This window comes from Micromys minutus, assembly GCF_963924665.1.
Source record: "Micromys minutus genome assembly, chromosome: 3".
Lineage (NCBI taxonomy): Eukaryota > Metazoa > Chordata > Mammalia > Rodentia > Muridae > Micromys > Micromys minutus.
Genome location: NC_137972.1, coordinates 70493306 through 70519700, shown reverse-complemented (window position 1 = coordinate 70519700; position 26395 = coordinate 70493306).

Here is a 26395-nt window from a genome sequence, read left to right as displayed (position 1 = left end):
AAAACGTACAAGCACATCAAAGGACAGTGATATAAGTCCTAGTGGCACATGTATTTAACTCCAACACTCAAGAGGCTGAAGAGGGATGTCAGTTTGGTTTGAGGTTGGTTTGGGCTATACAGCAAGACCATACATCAATAAAAAAAAAAGGTTGACTTTATGAAGAAGAGAGTTTTAAACACACATTTTGTTGTAGGACACAGTGTTCTACTTCCACACATTTCCCTAAGGCTTGGTATTGTGCATTCATCCAAACACTGAAGATGAGCAGCCCTATCAATCAATTCTAAGACCCAAGACTAGAACCGGCCAAGTGTCCATGGACTGGTAAATTGATCAACAAAATACAGTTCACAAATAACATGGAATTCTACTTAATGATTAAAAAAAACAAATCATTGCACACAGAATGTACCCAAAAAAATTATGCCAAGAGAAAGGAAAGAGATAGGGGGGATATAAACATCATATTTCTATTCTCCAAGTTCTTCAAAATACTAGTGAGTAGACACTGACACAAAGTAGGTCTTCACTTTCCTAGAGAAAGTGGCTAGACGTAGAGAGACAGCAGGAGATACACACTGGTACTGGCTAATTCACAGAACGATCTAAGCTGTGGTTTTTAATGGACGTGCTTGTATATGTGCATAGAATTGTACAATTTACATGGAAGAAGGTTCATGGACAAAAATTTTGTATCTCAAAAATGGAAAAAAGAATCTTGAGCAATGTGAATGATGTTATCATACAAATGTGAAATTATTAGAAGCTATTTATAAAGTAAAAATGCTGTGGTATGTGCATGATTAATAGAAGAATACAACCAGTCATAAAACGAAGAGTCCTCAATTCTATATGATTAAAAAAATAAGGAGAAAATGTAGCTGTTTCAATAAGTGGAATTAGGCCTAGAGAGTCACATAAATGATAACATAAAATGTGTTCCTTTTCACATATGCAGGAACATGATACATTCCAACTGGATGAGATTTTTTCAGAAGAAAATATATTCTTTATAAGCTCAGAAGTAGTGATGTGTCTATGACTCAAAAACAAGATAAAAGGTGGGGGGGGAGAAACATTAAATGTCATTATAATAAAAGAAGTAAATGTAAAAAAAGACAGATCTCAAATGAGATAAATTTGCAACTTATACTACTGATGAGCACTTTTTGTTTTTAGTGACGTGGGCTGGTACAAAACAGACACACTCTCTTACTCCTGCGGTCTCTGGATCTTATAGTCCTTTCAATTCTCATCTCTCATGTTCTCTGAGCCTTAGCTGTGGTGATGCAGATACAAGTATCAGCTGGGGCTGAGCTCCTTGTCAGTTGTTGTCTCGGTTAGGGTTTCACTTGCAGTGATAAAATACCATGACTAAAAAGCAACTTGGAACAAAAAGGGTTTATTTCATTGTGAGAAATCACGGCAGGAACTCAGGGCAGGAACCTGGAAGCAGAAACCAATGCAGAGGCCATGGAGGAGTACTGATCAATAGCTTGTTCCCCGTGGTTTGCTCATTCTGCTTTCTACAGCATCCGGATCACCAACCCTGGAGCAGCACCGTGCACAATAGGTTAGGCCTTACCACACCAAAATTGAGAAAATACATCTCAAACTTACCCACATCCCAATTACATATGGGAATTATCTAAACTGAGACTATCTTCTCTCTTCTCAAATGGCTCTAGCCTAGATGCAGTTGACTTAAAATCCAGCCAACACAACTGTTCTTTGCATTCCAACCATATCTGTGTTAGTATACTTCTTTGATGGTATCCATATCTTGCAAAACCAAAGGTTACTTCTGTTTTGATGAGGAGTAAGATCTACACTTCTCTGTGGTTGATGTTTTAGGAAAACAAGGAAAGATGTTTTAGGATGCACTTAGGATTTTTACAGGCTTAAGAATTGTCACATTCCTAAGTGGTAGGAATGTGGTTCTCTAACATGGTCAGAAGATTAAGCAAGTATACAGCAAGACAGAAGAACAAACAGAGGCTTTAAGTGTTATTCTATGTACCCTAGAATTTTTGATATGAGTATAGCATCCCTGTTTGTGATAGGACGGGTACAACTCAGACAAGCATAGACAGATAAATGTTCTAGTGTGACTCAACATTTTAAAAATCCCTGATATAAACACTCATATCCAATGAAATGGTGATAGTTGCATCCTTCATAAAAAATCAGTATAAATGCATAAAAATGCAACTCTTTATGAAACTTAATTTTATGTTCACATGTCACAAGCTAGAATTATCTGAAAGGATTGAAACTCAATTTAAAACAATGCCTTCATAAGATCTATCTGTAAAACATTTTCTTAATTAGTGATTGATGAGGGAGGACCTGGCCCATGTAGGTATTACCATCTTGGGCTGGCAATCCTGGGTTCTACTTTAAAAAAAAAATAAGAATGAGCAAGTTATGATGAGCAAGACAGTAAGCAGCACCCCTTATTACCTCTGCAACAGCTCCTTCCTATAGGTTTCCTACCTCACTGCTTTTGATGATGAACTATTATATAAAATTGAGTGAAATAAATCTTTTTCTCTCTGTTTTAGTCAGCGATCCCTAGGGTCACAAAAGTTATGAATAGTTTCTATATATTAAGGAAATTTGTTATTATGACTTACAGTCTGTAGTTCAACTAACTCAACAATAGATAGCTGTGCATGAAAAGTCCAAGAATCTGGTAGTTGCTCCATCCCATGAGGCTGGTTGTTTCATCTGGTCTTCTGTATGAGCTAGAATCCTGAAGAAGCAGGTTCCAAAGGATGTGCTGGTAAGTAAATGCAAGCAGGTGAAGAAGAGTGAACGTTCCTTCTTCCAATGACATTAGGTAGGTCTCCAACAGAAGATGTGTCCCACATAAAAAGTGTGTACCACTACACCTGGATCTGAGACTTGTTTTGTCCCAGGATGACCTTGAACTCAGAGATCCCTTTGTCTTTGTCTCCTGGGATTAAAGGCCTGTACTACATTGCCTGGTCCTAAGCTTTTCATAGTCACTATGCCTTGAAATCTCCATGCCAAGGTCCAGGTCAGAAGCTTGTGTTTTCCAGCCTCACAATCTGGATCACAGGTTAGCCCACCAATTTTGGATTGTAGTTCATTCCAGATATAGTCAAGTTGAGACCAAGCCATTTCACACTCCAAGGTAATATTTTATTGCTGCAGTCATAACCCTTACTAAGACACATCTTTACTTTTTGAAGACCCAAATGAGTTTTTATTGAAAATATTCAAAGGAGATTATATGGCTTGGCCTGAAGATTAGAAAATGTAATCTGCCAGCAGTGAGAAAGAAGGTTTTATGGTCAGGAGATAACTGTGGAGGTGAGAGGTGATTCAGGTCATGGGAAAGGGTTGGAAACAGATATATGTGAACAAAGGAGAAGACAAAAGAGACTAACATCACCTCTCTGAAAAGGCTGGTCTTGATTTATTGGGTTCAACCAACTTGATTCCAATAATATATTTTTAATGTTCTGTGTATGTATTGAATATATACAAGTTTTTTCTTGTTTCCTAAACAGTATACTATAGTAGCTATTTATGTAGTGTTTAAGTTGATTTATGAATTGCAAGTAATTGAGATATTATTTAAAGTATGCATGAGAATATGATAATTCTGTGCCATTTAGCACAGTACCCCATATGAATGGATCTGAGTGCCAAGATACTTTTGGGGGACTTGAAAAACATTTTAATGAAACCAAAGGTTTTTGGCTTGTGCCTGCCAGATGTCTAATAGGTGGCCCTTTGAAGTCAAAGGATCAAGTCATTACACCAGTTCCTGAGCAGGTACTCCAGGAAGAAACAAAGTCTCATCAGGTTAAAGATAACAGATGATCACCTTTAATCATTTTCCACCTACTCCCACTTCTCAAATATCTCTAAGGTGTATCACAGACGGGCAGACTTGGGATTTGAGTTGCTCAACATCATCTTTGCATGGCTTGCAAATGAACTCTTCCTCTTTTACAAAACTCATTCCACTACCAGCATAGTGTTGGGCTGTCTTAATACACTCTGCCTCTCTGCCAGGGATGTCCGGAGGCCACCAGCACACTGACAGAGGAGGCAGAGCAAAGCCACTATAGAGAGTCCTCACCCCATATTTCCACTGGAGCATCAAACACTGCAACAGGCTAGACTAGTAAAAACAACAGCAGTGTCAGAGATGAATGCTGTGGTTCCTGGTCTCTGAAATCTTGGGCACAGCTATTTTAGGTGAAGATCTTTCCCAAGGGGATCTTTAATGAAGCATCTCACTGAGACAATCCTTGCTTGTTCATATTGCTTTATATTAGGGTGGATGTGAATTCATATATTTATTCAAGGTGAACTGAAAATTATATACCTCTTAGGAGAAGGAATGCCCAGTCATTGACCTAGGATGCAATGCACAAATGTCTCATTAGCATTGGGAAGCAATTCAGGAATCTCGGGTGCTAGCTCTGGAGAAAGGAAGTTGAGCTTGTAATTTTAACCAACACTTCATGACATTCTATAGGTAAAGGTGGGAGGACTTTTTAGCTCCCCTAAGAAGGGGAAGCTTTGCTAATGAAGGGAGTCCTTCATATAGCACTGAGCCCCAGCAGTCTATCTGGTCAATGATAGATGTCAATCTTAGTTAGCAGAGTTTTCCCAGACTAGGTAAGGTTGACCAGGTTTGGTAGCAAAAGGTAAGATGAAGAATAGCTAAGAAAGGAAGGAGGGAAGGAAGTAAGCAGATCACTCTGCCGTCCCATTGGGTACCCTTACCCTCTAGGTCTCTGTTGTGTTTTATCTCTAGTTCATAGTTTCTAAAGGTAGGAGTCTCCTGTCCAGACTCATCCCATAGTCCTGACATTCACCTGTGTCCTTGGCCTGCTAAAGAGTAGGTCAAGCTTTACATCCACGCCATTGTCTGGCTTCAGCTCTCTACTCCTGGATTTGCTGGTAATTCAGCAACTTCACCTGAAATCTGCCAGCATAACTCTGCAAAGAGCTAATCCCTTTTACTGAACCATGTTAACTTCAAAGGGTCTCAGCTTTAGCCTGAAATTTCGCTCTGGTCTCCTTTGAATGCTTTTCAGTATGATCCTCTGCCTACACCAAGTCAAGTTTTGAACAGCAGTTACCGCCCTGAAGTGGTATGACCACACAAAAGGATGGCATCCATATGTGAACAGACACGAGTAGTCCTCATCCCTGTGTAAATGTTGTGTAGTTCTACTAAACTCAAACACGCCCACTCTCATAAAGAACAAGTTTGAGCAGTGTTTCTTACATCAAGTTTGGAAAACTCTAACGAATTTTCAAGTATGTTAGAGATAAATCCATAGTTCCAGCTGATGGTTCGCATTGAACCTATTGACCTTTGGATTGTCTCAGTGGGTCTGGCTCACTGTCTACAATGCCCGTAAGGGTCTTAAATTAAGAACATAATTATGGAAAACATTTGCATAACACAAAAGTATCTCAAAAGGATATTGTATCAAGTCAACTCTCTGTTCCTCAGCTACATCTACCACGTCTAGTAGTAAAGGGACAGCCACAACTCTGTGGGCAACTCATATTAGGAGCCTTCTTTGTGTCTTGAATACCCCTCTAAGAAACTGATCCTGAGTGCATCTGTGTCGTAAAAACAAAAGCTATTTTCCTATTGGTAAAACATGAATTTGAGGAGGCAAGTGTGAATCACCTACCTAGTAGTTAATAAGTAAAGGTTCCCTCACATGGGACTGGAAAGAACCCAAGAGCTTCAGTTATACTGGTCTATTGCTAGGGAATGCTGTTCACCCTGACAAGTCATTCACAAGACTTTGAAAGTTGTGGAGCCTAGAAAGATGGGCCCACACCCTTCCCTGCTGACTGCTGATGGTCTATCCACTTCTGGTTCCCTTCACCTGTACACACCATTAGGGGAGAAACAATGAAAGCCTAATGTCAAAATCCACTTGGCTGTGTCATAACCCCTGTGTAATGTGACACAATATAAATTCCAATTACACAGTGTGCTTTAGTTGAGAAGACCAGAAGCTCTAGGGAGAACTCTACATAATTAGCAGCAAATGCACTCCAGACCAGCACGGTAGAGCAATAAGGTATCAGCATTTATGTCCAGTGTGAGGACAGTCCTTCTGTGTAACTGTAAAAGGATAATTACTCCAGGGTAAAATAGTGGTGCAGGTATTGTTTATTGCAGGGATTAGTGGAGGTGGGCTTTTGAATGCACAAAGCCACCAGGAAGCAGACACTTCAAAGCCAGACAGAGGTCAGTGGAAAGCTGAGCCACTTAGAAACCCATCACCGGAACTACCAGCATCTGTTGGACTCCTGTGGCCTGGAAGTCACCTGAGCCTATCTGCGAACACGCTCCTCCTCTCTTCTTTAAACATAAACAGAAGGGAGGTCCCAGCAATGAATAAGGCCACTTATGGAATGAACCAGACTCAACAACTGCCTTTAAAACCCTTTACCATCACCAAGCTAGTTTTCTTGCTATGCTTTTACCAGTTGGAGTGTCAGGATACAACGAGAAAGAAAGGGGAAGTGGAAGGAACACTGGTTAATCGACAAGGGCAAAGCACGTTATAGACACGGTCCCATAAAACTGGGCAGAACCCGGGCATCACCTGTGCCAGCAGTAATTGCGTTATAGGGAATCTTGTTCCTTTCACCAACAGGCTTTGGGAATGCTGGACCAGAGCTGGGCAGTCCATCAGCCCGGGAGAAGTCGGGAGAATCTGGAATGCTGGGCTCCCAGTCTTCCTCCTCTCAGATGAAGTCGGGGCATGTTAGGCCTTTACCACAGCCTGCGAATGAATGGCACCTGCCATTGTTGTATAGCAAATATGCTTAAAAGGGTTGGTAAAAATGCAAGAAGTATGTTGCTTTAGTATACTTTTAAAGACAATTTGGAAAACAGCAAACAAAAGAAAGAATGGGTAGAAGGGAGAGAGAGAGAAAGGCAGAGGGAGAAAGCAGAAAAAACAAGAAAGAGGGCAAAGGAATTTTGTACACAGAAGGTTGCTCTGTTTTTTTGTTTTTTTGTTTTTTCAGACAGTTCTGCTTTCTATGAGATGTGGCAATATCTACGAAAGTCCCCTTCCCCCACTGTTATTATTTTTTATACACAGGCTTGGGAAATCAGGACAAACTTCCTCAGTTCAAATTTAATGATATTAAGCTGGGAACACTGACCCTGGAATAACCTGATACTCCATTTATTTCAAATCTTAATAAAATATGAGAGTGGCCCTGTTTATTCAGGGTTATTTACTGGAAAATTAGCACTCAGTCAAAAAATTATATTTACAGAGGCAATTATCAGATCCAAGAGGAAAACAAACGAGTTATTTCATCCAGCCTTTACTTGTGACAGCCCACAGTCTGCAGCAGACATAATGGGGGCGGTAAGCCAGTGAGAGTTTAAAAGAAATTAGAAAGCTTAATTTTACAAAAATAATAAGCATAATATCATTTCCTGGTCATAATTTTTAATAAGCAATATTCTGGAAATTTTTTGAAATCTACACATTCCAGAAAATGAATTTTTCATCTATTTCTATGATACACGGCTAAATCTAAACTGATTTCAACTGATCCAGGGGACAGTGAGGTTAAAAGATGAGGAATGGACTTTAGTGTTATTTGCAGTATTTGTAAGCTGTGTGACCTTAAGCAAGTAACTTAACCTCTCTGAGAGTCTTTTTCTGTCTCCTATGGACAGTAATATAAAATTTGGATGGTAGAAGGACAAGAGAAAGTATGCAGAAGTCACCGAGCACAATGCCCTGAAAGCCACCAGCGTCCAGTTGTTTGTTTTAATTAACACAGATAGAAGTTAGAAGGAAATGTGGCTATTGCCTGTTTTTTATGTAGTTAAATAACAACAGCAACAACAACAACAACAAAAAATCTGGATGAAATGCATTGGTACACTCTTCTCAGCTTCGAGCAACAAATCTAAGAGACAGACAGTAACTTTTACTTGCCTGGAGATAATATAAGTCCCATAAACAGACATGAGACTTACCCCACTGTGGATCTATATGCCTGCCTGTCCTCAGGGACAGTGTATATGTAATTTGATGCGTCTGTTACTGTCGTAATTGGGAACCAGGAAAGCTGTCCTTGCGTAGAAAGGAAGCCGAGGCTCTCTGCAATGTCAGTGAGATAAGATCAGAATGACATTTCCAGTATAATATTGTCCAATTAGATGTTGGAAATATGTATGCACCGCTCTGAACCACCTGTCATGTCTCTGGGTTTCTAATGGGGAAGAGGAGGAGGTCACCAAAAGGAAAAGCAGAAATCGTGGAAACCGGATAAAAAGGCGAGGTTGGCTGTGAACAGCATGCAGTGGAAATCCTAGCTAAAACCACTGCAGAACAATTTTACTGTGAATTACAAAACTGCCCCCATTGCCCAGGCTTGCAGAGGGTTTCTAGATTTCAGAAAGAATTTTAAGAATATCCTGCTAACAGTTTAATGAAGAATGCCACTAGGCATCCATGGGTGTTAACCAGGCTCTTCCTGTGAAGCCACAGAAGAAGAGAGAAAAAGAAAAAGAAAAGAAGAGGAAGAAGAAGGAGGAGGAGGAGGAAACTCTGTGCTCTTCCAATGAGGTTTTGGCAGAAATGAATTATGCCATTAAGTGCCAAGAAGAAAATTAGCTATGAGCTTTTAAATTTAAAATGATCCCCTTTTTAATTGTAAAACAGTGGCACTTAACTGCTATTGATCCTGCAGAGACGCATTAGGGAACAGGGTCACCATAACTGTTAATATTCAGAGCTTAGTAAAAGAGCATCAAAGGACATTTTAATGTCACAGACTTTCTCAGGGAGTTTTTAAAGAAGGTTTGACTCGGCCAGCCTATGAATGAAAAGGACATGAGGTAGACAAATGTAGAAATAAATGTGATAGCAATTTTTTCTGCTAATCAAATCATAACTCAAGATTGATTTTTTTTGGCAAAAGTTTATGTCATATAGATTTCCAAGGCTAGTCGACATTTAAAAGTCAGAGTATACATTTCCTATAGACTGGGACGTTTTCAGATGATCATCCAATGGGGAATTTTTTTGTTTATTTTTGAGCTCACAAGTGTAAGAGAGCTTCCCTTCTGGGGAAGCCCATTCGGCTCCTGAGTGCTTCAATATGAAAGAATGTGAAATGTCACAGGCGCTTTTATTTCTTTCGACAAAGTCTGTCCTGTGCTTTTGAAAGTTTTTATTGGATGATGCAGTACTCCGTTTGCTTTTGTTTTTTTTTTTTTTTTTTCTTTCTTTCAAGGTAAGAATTACATTTTCAGGACATATTCAAAGGTAATTTATTTTCTTTCAGGGGGGATTAAGAAATGCTAAATTTGTAACATCCTCTGCTTGGAGATCCCTGAACGCCTTTGTACTCCATGTCATAAGGGTCAAGAGAGGTACTGGTCCTCTGTTAGAGTCTAACAAAAGTGCTGAGGTAATTCGATGGCTTGGTACTGGAAATCTGGTATCCATTTATATTTGTAACAGTCAGTTTGTTGTTTTTTAGCTATGCCAGCCTCTCCATCCTGAGGGATTCCTGATACAGTAGCTTCATTGCTGTTGGGATGTTACCTTTTTAGGCAATAAAATCTTACAAGAATAGCAAATATATGGGGAGAGAGAGAGAGAAAGAGAGAGAGAGAGAGAGAGAAATCAGAAAATACAGGGTTCACCTTTTTGTTTTCTAAATAGAATATTTCCTAATGTCTACCTTGGGTGTTCTTTAGAAAGCCTGGAAATGGTCTGACGACCATAGGCCTACAGAACAGAACTGATTCTATAATCATGTAGATGTCTGTTCTTCTGCACATTGGAGTGGAACTCAAAAATCCATTTGACCCAGGCTACAAAGCAGTAAAACCTGAGAAAAATACAGATAGGAAAGCGAGTGCACTGCTGTGATGTCCGGAGAGAGTTTTGAGCAGAGAAGATGATCAGTCTGGCATCTTAAAAAACAGAAACCCAAGAGCACAACTCAGGGATTGGAAGTCAGCAGATGAATCACGAATGATGAATGATGATGATATTCTGAGGACATATCAGACAGGAAGTAAAAGCACACTGCTTCAGATGTATGGGGATGAGGGGAAAGCAGACCATCTTGGCTTGAGTTATAACTGCTATGATGAAACACCATGACCAAAGCAACTTGGGGAGGATGGCGTATATTTGGCTTATATTTCCATACTGCTGTTTGTCATCCAGGAAATCAGGACAGTTGTGGCAAAATCTTCCCCTAATGAATAAAGATTTCAGGGGACCAGTCACTGATTGAAGTAAGGAGTTGGCGGGACTTTCAGGTCTGAGAGCAGACAGAGCACATGAGAAAGATACTTCCTTTTGAATCAGAGAGAGGATGGAGAGAAAGTGTAGGTAGGGGAGGGAGGTCTGCGGTTCCCGTGACAGATCCACTGGGGTCGACTACCAGAGGACTGATAACTTAGAATGGCTTACAAATTAGGATGCTAGATGCTGCGCCCAACAATTGTGTTACCTGTTGGTTCTAAACAAGATTGTGTGGTATATTCCTACATGAGGTGACTCAGCTGGGTCCCAGATTAAAAGGTAAAGGCAGAGCAGTGGGAATTGGGAAGCATGAGGCTGGACTGGCAGTGACTCCCTATGGGAATTTAGCAAGCCAGGTGAAGAGATTTCAGAGCTCCAGGTCAAGGAGTATGCTGAGTTGAGAATAGGTCAACCTGCCCGCCAGTGCCTCACAGGCAGTAGTGTGGGATTCGTATATATAATATTTCCTGCTACAGACAGGAACTCAAACAAAGCAGGAACCTAGAATCAGGAGCTGATGCAGAGGCCTAGAAGGACTGCTACTTACTAGGTTGGTCCCCAAGACTTATTCAACCTGTTTTGTTATAGAATCCAGGACCACCAGCCTAGGGAGAGCCCCATCCACAATGGTGCTGTGTCTTTCAGCATCAATCACTAATTAAGAAAATCATCTACAGGGCTGTCTACACCCCAATCTCACAAATGCAGTTTATCAATTGGTCTTCCTTCTTCTCAGACGACTCTAGCCTGTGTCAAGTTAACATAAAATTATCCAGCGCACAGTCCTTGAAGAATCAAGCCGTAGGGCAATTTCCTCATTTCCACCATCCAAATTTTTCAAGATGTGGCATCCTATAAAGGGACTTGAAGTCTAATGTCAAAAGAGCAGGAGTTGAAAAGAACCAAATTTTCAACATGCAGAATCTTAGGGGCAGGATCAAAGCCTGCTACTTAGGGTTCAAAATATGATTACAGAATAAATACAAACTAGCTACTTTCCATCCTGTGGAATCGACCCTTTCTAGCCTGAGTCACCACACCACCATTCAGCTATGTTTTCCGTTCTGTCTCATTCATTCCTTCCCATTGTGCCCCCAGGTGTGTAAACAGTAAGTCTAGTTAGATTCATTAACAAAGCCGATCACATCTTTTCCCTGATTCTCCACTGGTTCTCCAAATTCCTTCAAAGCACCAAATACTCAGCCCTCTGTTTGAGGTGGTTTGACATCTGTTTTCCTTGCTCACCTTTCATTCACTCATTGTTGATGTCAGGCAAGGGCTCACTGTGAGACACAAAGAGGCCTGAAAACTAAGCTACCTGGTTTTGCAGGAATAGCTTTTCTAAAGGTTGGTCAGCCTGCTAGGAGGTGAGGGCTCAGCAACAGGTCTCCCTGTTGATTGATAACAGGACTTTCAAGTAGTACAGGATGAAGCAGGGGTAAGAGGTTTGGGAATGTCACCGCATATGAACCTCTGCAGCTGAAAATAATTTAGCTTTTCTGGAACATTGTTTTTATGAAAAGTAGTTTGTTTGGTGAATTATCTAGACCAGGGAAGATAGAGGTGGTGCCAGAGTCTGGATTTCTGAATCCAATGACCCTGGGAATTGTTCACTATTCTGCCATTAACTGTAGTTAAGTCTATTGAATAAGCCAAATATAACCTATGAGGTAGAGAGAATATCAGTATGTGTATTAAGGAACATCATTTGTGATGTCCAGAAGGAAATGGCTACCAGACAGTTGAATATGTGTGTCTGTCTGGACATGCTCTAGCTAGATTTCCTGGGAATGGTTCCTAAGTTTACAAGTCATGGGAAGGGGTTAAAAACATTGGAACTACCTGAAATTCTTGGAAAATTGTGGTCTTACAGATACACTAAATTGAAAAACTTCATTATGTTAAGTAGATTCTCCAAGAAATCAACAAAGCTCATAAACCACATTGGTGATAGCAGAGAGATAACTGGAAAATGCTTTGCATCTTCAGTATGTAAGGAGTGAATGTTAGGTTGCAATATAAGACTATCTACAAGCTTCGCCTGCTTCTGTGCCTACATTCACACTGCGTTGTCAAGCCAGTCTCTGGGACATAAGAAAGCTTTAGCACTGCAGGTATAAATAATATCCCTTGCTTATAGAACTTTTTCTCTCAAAGACCTGTTGATTTCTCTCTACCTATCTTGGCCGTATTCCACTTAATTGATAAAGTTTACATTATAGCCTTTTACTCACCCCATTGTCCCTTTCTCTCTTCTGAATGTTTGGTTTGGCACTTATACACAATTTCTCAGAGAAAAGACCCCCCACACACACACACTACCCCCCGTGGATATCACATCTTGAGAAATCTATTGATATTTCACTTGTAAACCTCTATAATTATTTATTTATATGTATATATATATATATATATACATGATATATATGATATATTTTCATCAATTAGACTATATACTGTAGAGTCGTTAAGTATCTGTATGATGCTTCAATTTATAATTCTATCCATATAACATATAAGCAAAGGAATCAGAGGATAAGGAAGATGTTACAAGGAGAGAAAGTTAGCTTGGTAGGATGTATTCCAAGATGGATACTTGATTTCTAAATAATAATTGAATCTCACTCACTTTTACAATATTTAACTTATCTTTACTGTAAATAGTAAAAGACTCTAGGGAAGATTAAATAATATGTGTGTAAACATACTTTCTAAAGTTGAACAGAGTTCCTATTATTATATCACAAGTAGAAATCTAAATAATTCAGCATGTTCTTACTTTGTTTCTTAACTACTAAAAAAATTTAAAATAATTAAAAATTCATTGTATAATTAGTGTGTGTGTGTGTATGTGTGTGTGTGTGTGTGTGTGTGTGTGTGTGTGTGTGTGTGTGTTTATGTGTGTGTGTTTTAGGGAAGAATCACATATCAAAATCTAGGCAAGTAAGATACAAGACATGCAATTTTTGTACCTAGCTGTTGTGGTTCTAATGAAAAATGGTCCTTACATTCTCCTGAATGTGTTTGAACAAGTAGTCCACAGTTGATGACTTTGTTTGGAGAAGTTTATGTTTCTTCTGGCTGGAAGAAGTATACTATGGTGGCAGCCTTTGCTCTCTCTCTCTCTCTCTCTCTCTCTCTCTCTCTCTCTCTCTCTCTCTCCTTACTGTGTATGGTTAAAGACGTGAGTTCTCAGCTTCCTGTGCCGATTGTCATACCTGCCATGTGGCCATGCCTCACCCTTGATAGACTCTTATTGTTCTGGAACAGTCAGCAGAAGAAAAATCCTTTCATAAATTGTCTTATATCATGGTGTTTTTTGTCACAGCAATGGAAAATAATACATGCCCTAACTATGCTAGCCAGAACAGAGTGATCAGTATAATTCCATAATTCTAATAGAGGGAAAAGGGCAATTTTAGAAGAAAAGTTTAAATATATTACAGTGTGGTCAGAACTATGCTTTCTAGAAATCCATCTCATATAGAGCCAACCAAGCTACTGTTTTAAAGAAACTGAAGGAGCACAGATAACAGACTGCAGATGGCCAAATGCATTTAGAAACAAGAAATTTTAATTCTGAAGACATTCTTGCAATCTAGAAGTTTATATAACATTTTATATTATGTAGGAGTCAAGGGGATGGAGGAAACCAAGAGAACATGGGCAAAAATAAATCAACTAAGCTGGGCTCATATGGGCTCACAGAGACTGAAGGGGTATAAGTTTCGGACCTGCACGGGTGAACACAAAGTCTTCCCTGTATGTGTTACAGCTTTTAGTTTGGTAATTTTGTGGGATTTTTAACAGTGGGAATAGGTGTATTTCTGACTCCTTTGCCTGTACTTCTGACTCTTCTCTTCCTATTAGGTTGCTTTGTCGTATTGTATCTTGTCATTTTTGGATGTCATCTCATGGAGGCCTACTCTTTTCTAAAGAAGAAACAGAATGAGAGTGGGCTTGGGAAAGAGGAAAGGCTCATGGGGGAAGAGGCAAACAAGGAAGAGTAGAGGAAGGAGAAATTATGGTCAGGATGCATAAGATGATATCTTTATGCAGGAAAGCAGGTACTAGACAAAATGAGGCCTGTCACTAGACAAGAAGGAAAGACATGCCGGAACAAAGTTTTAGAAAGAGGGGAAGGAGCGAGGTGGAGGAGCTGGGAGCAATATGGAAGCCGATGTAGAGATTCTTCTCTGTGCATAGATACAGGTTGTTATGAATATTTTTAAGGGATGCATGTGTTCACGATTTTGTGCTGTCTAGATGGGAAAATTATATCACATCAATTAGATCAGAGGTTATGGTGTAATGTTTTCTTTCATGTGGCGACTTAATTGAGTTCAAGAGAAGGTGCAGTGGCGGGACACACTGAGCCCACCATGGAATTGGGATGTGCGGAACTGGAGTGGTAACAACCCGCCAAGGGAATTGTGAGTGAAAACACCATGACAAGGTGCCATGCTCAAATGGCTCAGGGACCACCTGGGCCAGAGAGTACCCTGGGTGCCAGTGTGGAGCCGCTGAGATAAATTAGTGCAAGTTCCATATGGCTGGCCTTATGGTGCTGGAACTATTGTGGGAGCAACCGCCTGGGTCAGAGAGAGCCAGGGCTTGCGCAGAGTGCTAAGTGCAGGAACTGGTCCTGCCGATTTTTTATTATTTACCGCAACAAGGATGTATTGTGTGAAAGAAGAATCTATTTTCAATTAAAAAAATTAAAGAAGCTTGATCAAATATTCAAAAGAAAGGCAGTTTTATACATTTTAGGTATAAATACTTGATCATTTCTATTTTCAGTTGATAAATAGTGCATTAAAGAGAGATCAAAATATCATGCTTATTTTTGTACAAAATTCTAGTTTTGTGGCCATAATTCTTGATTTCTTCTATGGGTAGAAAGTAAGGTTTTTCACATTATATTATATAGAAATCAAATCACTGGTGGGGTCTTTAAAACCATGGAAGGGCAAGTTTTATTATTGCAGAGTATACCAGGAAGAGATGTTTCAAAAAGGCTCTTTACAAACAAGCAAGACACCAAAAGTAGGTTCTAAATGAATCCAGTGTTGAACTTCCTTTCTTGTGTGGATTAATGGGAGTAAAACTGACAGTGATGAGGTACATGGATGAGCCAAATGGAGAAGGTGTCTCAGATGTCCTCCAGTCATGAATGCCGTGTCCACAAACATCTCTTTTCACCCTTCATGCCATGAGACATTTACCCATTTTGAAGAATGAGGTGGGACTTCCTTTAAAAGAGAGAGACAAACAGATAAATACAAATCATTTAATGAATAGAAGTGTGATATCCACTCTTGGTTGCCAACTTGACTAGATCCTGCATTAACTAAAAACCCAAGCAGCTGGACACATCTCTGAAGCACTTTCAATTAACTGGATCACTGAAGGTGGAAGACCTACCTTAAATCCAGTCTTAAGTTTCAAAGATTGTAAATCCGGATGAAACTTCTCAAGCTGTTTGTACAAAGTGCACAGAAGAAGGAAGATCATGGTGTTTGCCTGATGGCCCTCACTCTCCCTAGAATGTTCATATTTCCTGCCGATCAGGCATTCCTTCAGTGGAATTAGAACCTACTTCCTCAGGATTCAAATATGTACCGAAGACCAGATGACATGACATGAGATTCAGCCTCATGAAACAAATAACTATTGGATCTTCAAACTTTTATTAGGGAGCAGCCATTGTTGAACTAGCTGGACCACAGCCTAGAAGTCACTCTAATAAATCATATGCATGTGTGTTTGTACATGTATGTATGCATGTGTGTATATGATTATATGAGTGTGTGCAAACATATATGCACATACTATATATACACACTGATATATGTTTACATATATATATATATATATATATATATATATATATATATATAGACATAAGTACTATATTTTCATTCTGTCAGTTCTATTTCTTCAGAGAATCCTGAATTGTACGTGACATATTCAGAATCAAATTAGAGAGTGCAAGTCTGTACAGTCTAGGAAATGGAGTTCATTTTCAGCAGTCGCCAAAGGACTACTTATTTACTCCTCATGTTTCTTACTCCCCATGTGCATTGACCACAAACACAGCCCTGGTAGCACTCACAGCAACAGATGCAAAGGAACAAGCTGCATGGGCTTTACAGGAACTCTGCCTTTCTCACCAAGAATCCATGATAAGCCCTGGGATGCCTACTGTCTAGGGTTCCACTTTCAGTTTACTCAAGGCAAGAGACCCAGCAAGGTTCTGAAAAAAAAAACAAAACAAAAAAACAAAAACAACAACAAAAAAAAAAAAAAAAAAAAAAAAAAAAACTATACATTTCAAGTCCCTGGCTTCCAGTAAGAGCTATTTTTGCAGAATTAGTTTAGGTCTTCTAATTCTTCCATGTATAAATACATGGTCCTTCACCATGTATTCATGGTCCCTAGGAGAAAATTCTTCAATTCTGCCACTCTGTGTTAGTTTAAATGCCCACATGCAGGTTCGTGAAGGTGGGTTTCCGGCAAATGCTCACATCAGTGCTAGTGGTGCCAAGAGTACAGATTACATTTCACCCAAGTCTGACAGTTTGGACCTCTCTCCTAGTCACAGGTGACAGCTTCAGGCCAAGTCACAAGACTTTGAGTGTGAGGATAGGAGTTGATTGACCCAAATCTAGTGCTGATGAGAGTCAGGAAGCCCTAACACCTTTCTGTCTGTTCTGGCAGGTCAATAACATTGAATTTGCACCTCAGAAGGAGAATGGTGTTTAAAAAATAATCAAGTAGCTTCCGTAGCTGACAACCAAGCTAGTCGAAGAGTGAGATAAGGCTGTGAATTGTCCATTCCAGACATGAGAGCTGAGGTTCAGAAAGCTTCAGTGGACAGGAAGCATAAAGGGAGAAAGAAGGCAAACAGAAAGAAGACAATGAGTCATAGCACGTCAGAAGTCCAGGACTCATCTACAAGTAGAGATTATGCTACATCAAACTTATTTATACTAGGAGGAAGGGTTTATTATATATTATGAAACTAATTTTATTTTGGGTTTCTATATTTTGTTTGCCAAATCTGGAAGAATTAAGTGGACAGCCAAACTTTAAAAAGAGAAAGACCCTAGGGTTAGCCAGGATTGTTCAGTTCCAAGAAACGGAAAAGTTCTCCAAACTAGTTAAAACTGACAATAAATGTTACAAAAATAAATGGTTGATTACATTTTTATAACAATGATAAGAGCACTCACTTAGAAAATAGAAAATGCAGAGACACAGAGACAGATTTATAGGCAAAGAAAAAGAAAACATTGACCCCTTTCTTCCACTAAGCATGAAAGCTAGTTTGAAATACAAGGGAGCCCTGGATATGAATGCCTGTAAAGTGCTGACAGAAAGCACAAAGAAGTACATGCAAAACACAAGCCACTCAAGGGTTTCTCAGGACACATTAAAGGAACTATGTTTGAAAGTGAAACAGGTAAATGGCAGGCCCAGACTGAGTTTCCTTTAGGCAGGCTCAGAATGGGCCATTCTTGGGTGAGACATTTATTGAGAGTGTTTGTCAGAACATCTGTAAGGACGTAAGGTAGGCAGAAAAAATTCAAAGTTAAACAAAGGAATAGGATGAGCTGTGATCCAGCCTCTGGGGCACAGGAGACACCTTAACATTGTCTGATGTGGAGGTTGAGGCAGGGAAACAAGGGGGGCAAGCTTTGTGTATCCTCATATTAGCCAGTCATTTATCTAAGCCACTCTAGGATCCTAGAGACCATGGATGTCTTCAAGCTATTTCCAGATGAGATGGGTCCCTTTGGCTGAGCATAGGTCTGTAAAGGCTAGAAGTTATATAAATGCCAGAAGTTATATAAATCAATAAATACAATAGTCAAATATGTAGGCTATCAAGAAGAGGGAGCTGATGAGGCCACCAATAGCATTTGCTAGCACTGGAACTCAGTTAAGTGTTCCCTAACAGCAGATGATGCCAAGAAGGAAATAGGTTACAAACTAAAAGAAAATGTTTGCAGCAAGTGAGCCTGATAAATAGCTCACAAGCAGCAGAGATAAATGCCCAACTCCCTGGGAAGGGGAAACAATAGATTTTGCAAGTGGTATGGGAACAGGTGAGGTTGGGAACCAGGGAAATCAGGTTAGTGGGGGAGAGGGATACTAAGAGAAACAACTGGCATCTCAGGAATGAGATGGAAAGCTAGTAAAGGGAGACAGGAAGCCTGAACCAGCCATCTCCGATAACCAGGCAATATCTCAAGTGGAGGGATTGGGGCACCAACCTAGCCACAAAATCTTCAACCTTGAGTTTGTCCTGCTGCAGAATGTGCTAGGACCAGAGCCTAGCAGAATCATCATCAAAGAGACCAGAGAGACTTTATCCAGAAATGGATGGGAACAGAAACAGATTTCCTCAGCCAAACATTAGTCAGAGTTCAGGGGGTTCTCTGGAGGACGATGGATCTGAAGAACCAGAGGGGTCAGGGACACCCGGAAACATGAGGACACAGGCCATAGAATCAACTGATCAGGACTCACCAGGGATCGCAGAAATCAGCCGACCTGTATGGGTCTGGCCCAGACACTGCCTATGTGTTTTGGCTGAATAGATTGGTCCATTTGTAGGAATCCTAACAGTGGGAGCAAGGAGAGTCTCTGACTTTTGCCTGCTGCCCTTTTTCTCCTACTGGGCTCCCTAATCAAGCCTTGAAGATCTTATTGTAGGTTGTTACACATTATTTGGTTAATGTCCCTGAAATTCTTGCTCTTTTACAAGAACGGGCACAGGGGACATTGGAGGGAAGAGTCCAGAGCAGAGAGGGAAAGAAGGAGAAATGGCAGTGGGGATGTAATATGAAGGAATAAATAAATAAATAAATAAATAAATAATCTCAAAACCAGCCTGGGAGAGAAAAGACAAAATAATGGTGGGTTCTGTCATGCAGCAGGCAGATCATTATAAAATGCCATGGAAGAACTTTACAGGGTGACAGAAATATCACGTTTAAAAAGAAGTGACTGGTAACAAGAGGCTATGCCATTACCAAATTATATGAAAGTGTACAATAAATATATTACAATAAAAAGTATACCTCACTGGCTTGTATCTGCTTATGTGAAGAAAACTCCAAGACCTAAGTTGTAATTCCAAGAGTTCAAATAGGACACCACCCAATTCTCCTCCTTAGTTCTTTCCTCACATGGCTTCTCCACTGATAACTGTGTTTTTCATTCCTGTCCCTGATCAAATTATTCCACTTATGGCCTCAAAGATGCTACAAGAAAATTCTGGCAAGCTTTGGGGATTGTAGCATGAACCATGATGCTGAATCATGGCATATAGACTGAACTTACTCAGGTAAGAGAGGAGGGGCGCACACTGGGATCCTAGGATCATGTTTTCAAAATGGACATGGTATCAAATGGTAGTCTGCGCTACTTGCCCCAAAATAGCCTAATCCTAGATTTGACATATGATCCCCAGAAGTAAAAGACAAATTTGGGGATTACCCTCAGCCAGTTTTAGAAAAATGTTTAGATAATACCAAGAATGACTCATTTATCTAGAAGTTTATTGTTACTTTTATAAAAGACATGATAAGACTTAAAAAATACCACAGACAGGGACTTTAAGCAGATACAGTGTTGGGTTTGTTTTGTTTTTGTTTTTTGTTTTTTGGGTTTTTTTTGTTTTGTTTTGTTTTTTTTTGTTTTTTTTTTGTTTGTTTGTTTTTTTTTTTTTTTTTTTTTTTTTGTCTCTGAAGAGGTCACACTGAGAAGAGGAAATCAGTTCTGCACAGGACAGGGGCTGACTTGAAGGAATTTTGTAAAGAAAGCATTGGTGAATAGGCAGCAGGTAAAGCTGATGTCTTCCCTACTCCTTTCACTGCTTTGTCTGCCTTCTGCTTCTCTACTTGCAAATGTTAAATGAGTCTTTCTAGAAGTCATTCATTAGTCAGTCCCCAAATAATCACCACAGCCAGCTGCCCTGGGAATCTGATATAACCCATATCATGATATATGATAATATCTTTGTCATGTATGTTTTTAAATTAAAAGCCAATTCCTACATTTATTCTTTCCCTGACTCAACAATTTACTTACCTTAAGTTCTATGACAGTTAATGTAGGAACATTAATTTTGAATTAACAGAGACCCACTGTGAGGTACAACTTTTTTTTCTCCCAATGCCTCTCTTACATGCACCAAGTCCAGATCTCCTCTGCTGAAAGTAAATCAAGGTGTTTTGCTCTTGCTTACAGTGTCATGGCTACCTCAGGTGTGGGTGTGAGAGACTTCGCTTAGATCAGCATTGCTCAAAGGGATCAAATGACATGTTCGCAGGGGTCATAAGATCATCAGAAAACTTAGATGTTAATATTACCATTAATAACAGGAGCAAAATTACACTTGGGAAGTACCAATAAAAATAATTTTACCACAACATGGGGAACAGTATTAAAGGGTTGCAGAATTAGGAAGGTTGTGAAAACAGCGTCCTGAATAATTGTCTGAATTTGTGGACTAGGGATGATCATCGTCAACATATCAGGAAGTATGCAATCCCTAAGACCCAGAGTTAAAGAAAACAAAGAAAAAGAAGGGAACAGTTGCCTCTCCATTCCACAGTAGGAGCAGCTGTTCTTTCTTGTCCCTTGTCTTCAACAGGACAGTAAGGGATCTCCAGGAGGCCAGGTTTTCAGTCTTGAGTTGAGAATGGCATTTTCACCAACTTGGTTCTAAGATGTCAGAGGTGGACTAAGGTACACTGCTGAAATACCAAATTCCAATGTATATTTCTGTATCTTGCTATTGCTCCTGTTTTTATGGAGAATACAGACTGGAATATCCTTGATCTTTCCTTCTATCATCATCATCATCATCATCATCATCATCATCATCAAGATAAACATAAAACACCAAGATGAACATGCTGAATAAGACTGCCTCTGAATCATTTCCCAAGACTAATAACTGAACACAGATTAAATCCTAGTTCTGTACATAAGGATTTAAAATGTATTATTATTATCATTATCATTATTACAGTCTTGTACTTTCATTTCTTTTACCATTGACCTTGACCTCTTTTGTGTCACAGCAGCAAAATTGTGTGATACAAAAAATTGCTAGGTAGTATCACATGGAACACAGACTTAAGTACCATCATATCCTTCCCAGAACAAGTGTGCCCATCCTTGGCCATGCGCCATCATCTTCCTCTGCTTCTTCTAATGGTAGTAAATCTTGAGTGTGCTCCTTCAAATAAAAATGTTATATCAAGTGCACAACAGCGGGCCTAAGTCTTACATGATTAGCCATCAATGTTTATCATGCACGTCAATGATACTTAACAATATGTTCTGAGAAAACTAACCTTTATATCAGATAACTTTAAGTGTCTATATACTTTTGAGTATCTACAAGCTCAGTATGTGCCAGGGTTTGTGAACATGCAAATGTTCCAGTTTTCAGAGATGTAAGAAAACCTCTGCCAGGAAAAGGGATCTAGAATCTCTCACTATGTTAAAATAAACATTATAAACAGTGCTCAAAACACAGATAGCTCAGTAGTTCAGAGCAAGCACCTGATGCTTGTCCAGAGAACCCAGGTTCATTTCCCAGCATCCCTGGCAGGAAGTTCAAGGCTTCCCATAATCCCTAGCTCTAGGAGCCCTGACGCCTTCTTCAGGCCTGTCCAGGTGCCTGTACTCATACTGAATACACAAATAGATTACGCACCAGGTAAACATATACAGACTGATGTACACATAAATAAAAAAGTCTCTGAAAAACATTATATAGAAAAATTCCTAGGAAAATATGGCACATAGAAAATTTCTGAGAAGTCAAACAGAGCTAGGCAAAGGCAGGCTGGTGTGGGCTCATCTCTGTCATGAGTGAGTAACAAGACACGGGGGGTTTACCCCCAAAGCCTGAGCAAAGCAGGGGTGTTCTGTTAATGGGTTTTAGATTTAAAACTGTTTCATTTGAGAGACTCTCCCAAAATCATAAATGGTACCAAATGTAAACTCCTGATCTGATATATCACAGGACTATCCATCCTTTCTATGCCTGAGGTAGATGGCCAAGCCATAGAACCTCACAGACCTCTGACAGGCTGTTCACCTGTATCACCTGCACAGGTGGAGTGCAGTTAGTCCCCTTTTCCTGAAGCTTCCACAACCCTCAAACAGCTGCACAAAGCATTTCCGATTTCTTCAGTAAATAATCTGTTCTCATTTTTGCACTTGCTTCAAAGAAAAATTTCAGTACTTACTTAACACCAAGTTGTCTACATATGACCCAACCATGAATCCTGTATTTGGTGTTTCTTTCAAATATAGTTTTTTCAAAGGAGATTTTTGCCCTTTAAGTTTTATTGGAAGTGGTTTGCTGTAATGACCTTTATACCTTTCTAGTCAAATTATTCTTTTATTTAATTTTATATCTTATTTAAGGACATATTTCTGTGTAGAAATAAATGAGGGATTTTTCTTCATACTTTAGAAATATCTGGATATCTACCCTCTTAATTGTAGCTACAAAAAATCCAAAAGGAGCACTGTGTGATTCAACTCTTCCAGTATGAATATAAGTTTCAAAACTGTGTTTGATATATTCCATAGTTTCCCACCATTTTTCAGTAAGTCTACCATTTTTTAATTCACATATGCACAATGGTGTTTTTCTGGAATCAGCATTGTTAGAATAGTGATCAAAATATTTTAGAATGAACCCATCCAATTCAGCTACAAAAAAAAAAAAAAATCTCTGAGGATTTCATTTATTTTGTTAATAAAGTGTCATATATTTATACTGATAATTTTCCCCATTTAAGGATAATAGTAATTGTTAATTTATATTTCCCATTTGCTATATTTAGTACTAAGTATTTCATTTGTTAGGCTGGATATATAATATGCATTTAAATTTTATATGATGATTACCATGCTGTTATTGATGATGATGTTCTAGATAAGAAGCTTAAACATCCTTATTACTTTGCTAGTTATTGTGATTGTTTTATGTATTATATATAGAAAAAATCATGTTTTTGCTAATAATGTCAATTTTTAATAGGTATGCATATTTCTTCTCTTTCTTCTGCATTGTCTCTGATATAATGATGAGCAGTATGACTAATTGTATTTTTCTCTTGTTGCTGGTTTTTATTTTAATTTTACAGCTGTACCTTTGTGTGTATGTGTGTATGTGTGTCTTTGTCTGTGTGTGTGTCTGTGTGTCAGACATCGTGAAATTGAAGATATCAGCAGTCATGACCCCCCTGAGATAGAATTGGTGATGTAGGAGAACCTGGGTCCTCTGCATCAGCATTAATGATCTTTGTTTTACTTATTCACTTTACATGCCATTCACTGCCCCCATGCTAGGCATCTCCACAATTTCCCACATCCCCGTACCTTTCTGTGAGAGGGTGGGTGCTCCTCTGGGTCTCCCCCTACCATCTCAAATAATGTCTCTATTAGGCTAGGTGCATCCTCTCCCACTGGGACCAGAGAAGGCAGCCCAGCTAGAGAAATATATACCACAGACAGGCAACAGCTTTTGGGAAACCTCCTACACCCTGCGCTCTAGTTGTTCAGAGCCCACATGAAGACCAAGATGGATATCTGCATAGGAGGAGTCCAAGTTAGTTGAGTCTGCTGGTCTTTCTATGAAGTTTCAGTCTCCTTAGAGGCTGCAGTCCTTCTGCATCTTCTTCCAAACAGCCCACAAGCTCCATTCACTGTTTTGCTTGGATGTCTGCATCTGTATGAGTCAGCTGCTAGGGAGAGCCTCTCAGAGAATAGCCATGTTAGACTTTTGACTACAAGCATAAGAGAGTATCATTAACAGTGTCAGAAACTGGTGCTTGCCCATGGGATGGATCTCATATTGGGCTGGCTATTGGTTGGCCTTTTACTTAGTCTATGCTTCATCCCCTATCTCTACATTTCTTGTGGACAGGATAAATTTCAGGCCAAATTTTTGCTGAGTGGATCGGTGTCCTTATTGCTCTACTGGGTTCATGCCTGGCTACAGCTAAAGACTGAATTCTGGACACCTCCCCCATCCCAGGTCTCTGTGACTTCCTAGAGATTCCCCCTCAAGCCCAAACCCCAGGCAGCTGCAGACTTGCATTTCTTTCTTCTGACCCTCTGATCTCTCCCTACACCTGATCCTGACACACATACCTCTTTCCCCACTCCACCCACTCCCACCCAACTCCATCCCTTTCTCTGCCTTCTATGACTATTTTATTCCCTCTTCTAAGTGAGACCCTTTCATCTTTGCTTAGGCCTTTATTCTTCTTTAGCTTCTTTGGTTCTCTGGGATATATCATGGGTGTCCTGTACTTTATGGCAATGTCTACTTCTCAGTAAGTACACACCATGCATGTCCTTTTGGGTCTTGGTTATCTCACTCAAGATGATATTTTCTAGTTCCATCCATTTGTCTGCAAAATTCAAGACATCCTGGTTTTCCACTGTGTAAATGAACCACATTTCCATCAGGTGAGAGACATCTGGATTGTTTCCAGTTTCTGGCTAGTACAAATCAGGCTGTTATGAACATAGTGAAGCACCATGTCTTTATGGTATGGTGAAGCATCTTTTAGGTATATGCTTGGGAGTAGTGTATCTGGTGTCTAAGAAACTGCCAAATTGATTTCCAGATTGGTTGTACAAGTTTGCAATCTTAATAGCAATGGAGGAATATTCCCCTGTCTCCACATCCTCACCAGCATGTGCTGTCACCTGAGTTTTTGATCTTAGCCATTCTGACTGGTATGAAGTAAAATCCCAGGGTTGTTTTGATTTGCATTTCCCTGATGACTAAAGGTGTTGAACATTTCTTTAAGTGCTTCTAGGCCATTTGAGATTTCTCTGCTGGGAATTTTCTGTTTATGTCTGAACCCCATGTTTTGAGTTGGGTTATTTGGTTGTTGGAGCCTAACTTCTTGAGTTCTTCATAGCCCCTTACTTTTCTGACTTGCCAATAGCATTTCAACTCCTTTATAGTGTGAGTAAAACTTTTTAACCAAAAAAGCAAGTCATAATCCACTTATAATAAACAGACATATAATAATTGGTTACATTTTTCTAAAGACTTCATTGTATCAGTAATTTGTATGTTTGCCTTTATTGCAGCAGTTTAGTAAGTGCATCAGTAGGTCTCCCACCTAGGACCTCAGATGCAATGGCTGTGGAGAGTAACTCTAGACACATTCATTCTCTTTCTCAGGTTTTCTCCTTTGCTGGAGCATCAGATGAGTGTGCTGCCATCAGGGCTCTTTGCCTATTGTCCTAATTTGAAGTAGCAGGTTTCTCTCTAAAGGGGCTAATATTTAACAACAGCAGATGCTCTGACTACACTCTCCTTGACTGAAATGAAAAAGAAAAATACAGTACTCACTTCATGAAGCTTCACATTTTTCAAGTCTTTTTGTTCTCCTTGCCTCTTTTTCTTTCCTTCCCTCTTTCTTTCCTGTCTCTCCTCTAACATGCAGCCCAAACCCGTCCACATTCCTCCTATAGTCTTGTTCTAAATTTCTACAAAACAAATGATCATGTTTATCAGAGCAACCATCCCATTTCTCAGTACTAATTTTATTTACTAGTTACTTCTCTTCTGTCTATGAGCCCCCCAAAAAAATTAGGCTCTTGGTGGTAGAGAAGTCAAGAAGTCTTGAAAGGGAAGCAGCTGGTTGTCACATTGCATCTACTTCCAAGCTGCAGAGGGAGGAATGCTGGTACTTAGGAGCCTCTTATCCTTACAAACTTTGGCATTTCAGTTCACAGAGTATTGTCACCCATACTCGGGGTGAGTATTACTTCTACTGGAACTGTATGCCATAAATCAAATGTTTTCCTTTATCACTTGCCTTGATCATGATATCTCTTCACAGCAATCAAAAGGTAATAAAACAGACATATGATGATAGACAACTAGCAAGATGGATGATAGACAGATTTGGAAGTATAGAAGTTATTCTACATTCTAGTTCTGCAAGGTTTTCAAGCCAAATATCTCTTCAAGCTGTGCTTCTGTTGACTAGTCGGAGCTGAAG